This window comes from Mytilus californianus, unplaced genomic scaffold (genome assembly GCF_021869535.1).
Source record: "Mytilus californianus isolate M0D057914Y unplaced genomic scaffold, xbMytCali1.0.p SCAF_5, whole genome shotgun sequence".
Lineage (NCBI taxonomy): Eukaryota > Metazoa > Mollusca > Bivalvia > Mytilida > Mytilidae > Mytilus > Mytilus californianus.
Window position 1 is genome coordinate 75,314,851 of NW_026262701.1, and position 7,005 is coordinate 75,321,855.

The window sequence follows — 7,005 nt, forward strand, 5'->3', positions numbered from 1 at the left end:
GTGTTGCTGAAACATTAAACCTGTTAACAGAATTTTGAATATGCGTTAGATATTTGTCACTGGACGTCAGATAAACAATCAATCAATACAACAAATGCTCTTGTTTGGGTTACGCATCTTTCAATCAATCACTATTATGATTAAAAAATCATACGATTGGTAGAGAAATTTAAAATTTGTTATATCAAATTTATAATTTTGTATATCAAATCTATAATTTGTTATATCAAATTTATAGATTTGTTATATCAAATTGATAATCTGTTAAATCAAATTAATTATTTGTTATATCAAATTGATAATCTGTTAAATCAAATTAATTATTTGTTATATCAAATTGATAATCTGTTATATCAAATTGATATTTTGTTATATCAAATTGATAATCTGTCATATCAAATTATTAATTTGTTATTTCAAAATATTAATTTGTTTTATCAAATTAATAATTTGTTATATCAAATTGGAAAAGTAAGTTAGCATGGCCCTAAAAGGCTTCCGTAAAATAACAATAATTGTAAAAGTAAGGAGATGCGGTTTGATTGCCAATGAGACAAATATCAAACAGAGTTCAAATTACGAATATATGTACATTTGACTATTGGTATTTATAGTATTGATTCATTTTAAGAATATGACATATAAAACGTCGGGAGGAGAAAGATTCCTGTACGCCTAATCATTGCTTAGGACTTAATCACACGCTCCATTCACTTTATGGCCATAGTGTATTCACACCGGACAAATTTATCAAATCACTAGATGCGGTTTGCGTCAACTAATTATAAACTATGGTAGAGTGTGAAACATTTGTTTTTGAGATGTTTATCCTCTTAACACGTGTTTCCCAATTTAGAACAGAGACGTAGACATGATTATACTGTTCTTTTTTTTAAATAATTTTGACACCCTCTTTAAATAAAATTAATGAAATAATTTCAAAAAAAGAATGAGCAATAACAATAGGTTCACTTAACTGTTGATACTCATAGTTTTGATTAATTTTAAGAATGTAACATACAAAAGAGTTCCGAGGAGAATATGTTCGGTACGCCTCTAGATTTAAACGAGGACGACGGTCACTTTATAACCTTGATGTATTAACAACGGACATGCAAATATATTAAAATATTGGACGATACATTTTATAAGAGTGCGAAATTAAAAAAAAAGATAATTGTCCTTTTTCTTTACTGGAACTAAAACATGTATTTATGATGCATTCATTATCACTGAACAAGTATATATATTTGTTTAGGGGCCAGCTGAAGGACGCCTCCGGGTGCGGGAATTTCTCGCTGCATTGAAGACCTGTTGGTGGCCTTCTGCTGTTGTCTGTTCTGTGGTCGGGTTGTTGTCTCTTTGACACATTCCCCATTTCCATTCTCAATTTTATTTATGAGCATATTACGCTAATCATATTTTAAAACTTACACTTTCACTTTTCCCAAAACTGTTTATAACGTATTAGCCAAAACGTTCTATATTCTTCCAATTTACCTGGCCAGTTACCTATCATTTAAGATACGCATTACTTTGCATTCTATAAATGTATGTATTTGTTAATTTGATCCCTTGCACAATTTAGACAATATGAAAATTAGAAGATGTCGTACGATTTCCAATGAGATAGATATCCACCAACGACCAAAGGTCACGAATTTGAATAACTTACTACATGTCACTATGACATTAACAGTGTTTCTAAAGCAGTATGGATGCAACCATTTTGTTATCTTTTTTACGCATTTTATAAAACCGTTTGTTAGTTAATAATCGAGGTGCTAATATTTATTAAAGGGTCGCCCCGCTGTTCAGCGTAGCTGTAATCCAACACCCCGAAATTCCGACCGTCCAAAGTCCAATGTTCCGATAGTCGTTAGTCCGCCAGTCCAACAGTCCGAAGATCCGATAGTCCGACAGTGTGCTAATCCGACAGTTCAATAGTCCGACAGGAGTCACTATTTACGTAGCTGTGTTGCAGCTGATGATGGATCTTGTCTTCAAATAATGTTACTAGTATACTGTCAAAACGCGGGTAGTCTTTAAAATTTCAAGAGTTAAGAAATCCTATACAGTTTGAACAATTAATATAATACTCTGTTCACCATGTCAAAGTTGATACCGAGATTTTCAGTTTAAATACATGCACGTACATGTAATGAGTTTTGTGGTTGAATGTGAAATGTCACATATTATAATATGGACATTAGCATTTTAAGTCATTAAATCACCACGACATCACACTATTTATGTGAAGAAGAAAAAACAACAGAACGGAGATGGGCAATGACACGAAGACAGAAACATTGAAACAGCAGACAGAACAGATATCATAAAGATCACTGAATGATCCACAATGCGAAGTGCACCCTTCTTTCCCCACAAGCAGTAATCTAAAAATTGTGCCGTCAACATATAAAGAGTGCACTTATATAAAACGATTGATTGATTGGTGTTTAACGCAACTTTCAGCACAATTGCTCTATTGCGGCGCGGTCTGTTTTTATTGGTGGAGAAAGCCGGAGTGCCCGGTGATATCCAACGACCTTCGGTAGGAAAACTGAAAATAAAAGTCAATTAAGATTGGTTTCGAAAGCACCTGCCACGTGCCGGATTCGAACTCACAACCTCAGTGTTGACAGGCTATCAGGCTTGGGGTAATTGTAAATGTAATCATTAATCAGCTGTAATCGATTACAATTTTTCAAATAATCATTTTAATCATTAATCAGCCAAAATTTGAATTACATGTAATCTAGTTTAATCAATTGCTTTTCAAAATACTTTGTAATCCTGATTAGTTTTTGATTACATTCTGATTACAATGAAAACAATTCTCAAATTGTGTTGATGGTCAATATATATCATGTCTTAAATGAACATCTTTATTATTCATATTTGATTAATATTTAACTTGTTAAAATAGTTTTTTTTTTATCTTAAGCATGTTACGATATTATGAAATATGGATATACATGTAATTTGATACCAACAAAATGTTATTTTAATAATATTTTTTTAAATCTTATTTTGTGAGGACTTCATTACATGCTGAAAGGTAAAAATGACTTGTGTAGAAAGTAAAACTGACTGGTAAAGAAATTTAGTTTCTCTTATTCCAAAAACCTTTGGCAAAAACATGCTCAAGACTGGCCATATGCATAGTGAGTAAATACCAGCATTTTTAGCTAAATATGTGTACAGTGAATTAGATGATTTTCATTGTGAAAAGGAGTTCAGATATGTAAAGTTTGAAGTTATTATTTAATAACATATTAAATAACATCCTTTCATAAAAAGTGTTACATTTATAACCTTTATTCATTAACATCATTCAAAAAGATTATTTTGAAATTCATTGTAATCAGATGTAATCATGATTACTTGCCAATGTAATCATTAATTTAATTAGTTACTTTTAGAAATGGTGTAATCGTTAATTTAATTTAATCGTACAATTGATAGAGTAATTGTAATTTAATCAATTACATTGAAAGTAATCGGACCCATCTCTGCAGGCTAGTGATACAGTAGTTCGACTACTTAGACCACTCGGCCATCGAGGCCCTCAAATCAAATGGTTTAACTTTAAATGGACAAGCGAATATAACATGCGATGAGTTAAATTATTTATCTGTTATCCAAATCAGACTCCTACTAGTGGTAAGAGGTTAAATTAAACATACAAACATTTTCAAGTGCATAGTAAAAGTCAGTACGGATTGTTTCCAATGAACCAAGGAAACACCTCAACGCAAATAACATGAGGACACAAAAAAGATAAATTTAAAAAAATATGAAAACCCGCAGTTACTGAAAGCAAGCTCTTGATACCAAAAGAAAAAAAAAAGTGATAAGGTTTACCAATATTTCATGTCTTCTTGGTTTTGTCAGAGGCGGATCCAGAATTTTTCAAATATAGTAATTCCTGTAATAAAAAGCGACGAGCGGTGCGAGTCAAAAATATTTTTGTACATAGATTTTATGCTTGAAAATAATATAGTTTCCAATGAAAATGCCACCTCCCTCCTGAATCCGCCTCTGGTTGTGCAGTGCCAAAATAAAAATAGCAACTTAGTTTCTTCAAATGGAATGAGTCCACCCGACAGGAGCCTGTAATTCAGTGGTTTACGTTTGTTGTTCATGTTTCTGTATATCATATTTGTTTTTCGTTCATTATTTTGTACATAAATCAGTTCTCGTTTGAATTGTTTATTATTTTTCATTTCGAGGCTTTTAAAGCTGACAATGTGGTAGGGGTTTTGCTTATTGTTGATGGCCGTACGATGACCTGTAAATGCTAGCTTCTATGTCATTTGGTCTCTTGTGGAGAGTTGTCTCATTGGCAATCATACCACATCTTCTTTTTTTTATAACAGGGAATAAGATCTTGTCTCTGTGAACAAATATTACTATAAACAAACATTACACGTCTATAGGCATATCTTTATAGAGATAAGAGACCACAAGTAGGACTTTCGGGCTGTCGGATTAGAGAACTGTCGGACAAACGGGATGTCGAAGCATAGGACTGTCGGACTATAGGATTGTCGGATTATTTGATTGTCGGCTTATATGATTGTCGGATTTTAGGTCTGACCCCTATTCCGCCCCCGTTGGTCCGACACCTCATTAATCCGACAACGCAGTTGTCCTAGACTCTATTAGTCCGAAAAAGGTTGTAATTGTAAATCAAATTCATAGAATCAGTAGACGAGGTATTTAAACTAGTGACTACTCTGTTTTTAAAATATAAAGACACGGAAAGACAGAACTTTCCATCCGGTATGTAAGAATTACTATGATTCTATAAATATAAGGCAATCTACAACCTTGCAATATTTGGATTTACTAATAGAAAGTGTGTCCTATCTATTTCATAGAAAACAATACGCTAAAAAAGGGAATTTGAAGATAAGTCTCTCATCGTAGAGGAAAATGTCCAGACCACAGTACATTCTCCGAAACGGTCAAAACTTCACAGATTTCATTTATAATAAAAAGAAAAATATATTATCCAAGTATGTTGGTCTCCATTATCTACACTGAACTTGAATTTAAGATTAAAAATATGAAAGTAAAAATATCCAAAGTTAAGTTGTACAATCGATAATATTCGGTCCTTTAATAAATACTTTATTAAGTAGGGAAATCAGTTACAAACGACAACATCTGCCGTCAGAATGGACTTTAGGTGAATATTCATTAAACAGTTGCGACTTGACATTAAGCAAAGAAAAATCTATCAATCATGTGAGAATGGAAAGGAGTTAACAGCAGTAAATCAGATATTTTATTGCATATTCATTGAAAATTAAAATAACACTTCATCAGTGTTCTCTTCTTCCCGCTTAACAATTAATTGATTATCGGTCAAAATTTTAATCAGTTGAACATCATAAACAAACACACTGTGTGTAAATAATTCTGTATCGACCCACTAAGATAATGGCACATGATGACAATTAACGTGTGTACGCGTATACATAGATGTAACACACACACACACACACTAAGGTTTATGCATTTTTAACGTGCTGCTAATAACGGTCTAATTATTGCCACTCTGTGTCCACCAGTCTTTGCTCTTGCTTACAAATGTCGTTTTCTGAATTGACATAGAAGTAGCTAATCTAATTATCATTCAAAACATGTGACCAAGCTCCGCTTACAATGATCTGACAACACTCCGTTATACTTTCTTTTCTGGCAATAACGCACCAGCCAATGAAATGACGTGCAAGATTACCACAAAACCAGAGAGTCACGAAAAGTGTTAAAACAGAAAATAGAACAGAGTGTTTTCAGATCCTTGTAAGCGAAGTGTGGACACACGATCTGTATTTCAATCAGATTGACAAGTAGTAAATACCAACGTCGTTTGTTCGAACTGACCGGGAATCGACCTCACGTCCTCCTGTAGTACACGAGACGAGCACGAGACAACGACACCACCAATACGGTTGTATATCAAAATAAAGGGCAACGATATTGTTTTACACTAAATTCCCGTTTTTGTTTATGTTTCAGAACTTTTTTTAATCCTTCGTTGTAGTGTCTGACGTAGTTTTTTGCATGTTGGTTTATCACTATACGGCAATTTGTGGCTTGTCACTTTTGCCAGTGTATAGCTTTCAACCTTGAAATCCTGGAAAAGCATAAGACGTCGCGTACGGTGGTGGTGTTAGTTTTGGTAACGTTAATTTGACGTATTTTTCCAACGTCATACTTCTTTAATTTCGTGTATACGGAGAAAATAATGTTTAAAATATTGTGTCATTGTGGTTGTTTTAATTGCTGAGCAACTTTTTAAAACTATTTTTACAGTTATTAATTTTGATTAGATTAGACTAAACTGGTGTTCTTCAAATGATGTCATTACTGTTATATTTCATCTCTCCTTTAAAAAAGTGAATCAAAATAGAAGAGGATACCCACCAGGCATTTCAACGTTGTTTCAACGTTGAAATAACGTCGACTTTCAACGTTGAAATGACGTTGATTTAACTGTTGATTTTGAAAGTTGAGATGACGTTGAAAAGGTGACGTTGAAACAACGTCATATTTCGACGTTGAAACAATGTTGATTTTTGGTTGAGAATAGGTTGAAAGGTTGACGTTGAAACAACATCATATTTCAACGTTGAAATAAGGTTGATTTTTGGTTGACAATATGTAAATAACAATTATTTCAAGGTTTCAACAAGGATGATTTTTGGTAGACTGACTGAAATTGAATAATCGATGAAAAGGAAAACAGTTGATTAAGGTGAACAGTATAAATTAGATGTGGTATGAATGCTAATGAGACTAACTTTCCATTCAAGTCACAACTTTGTTAAAGTAAGCAATTATAGGTTAATAATTGCCTTCAACAGGGAAAGACGTCTTGGCTCACACAACAGAAAGCTATCAAGGCAAAAATATCAGTGTTAAACAATGCAAACAGGAAAACCAAGAGTCTCATCTATATATAAAATGAGAAATAAAAAATACCTATTA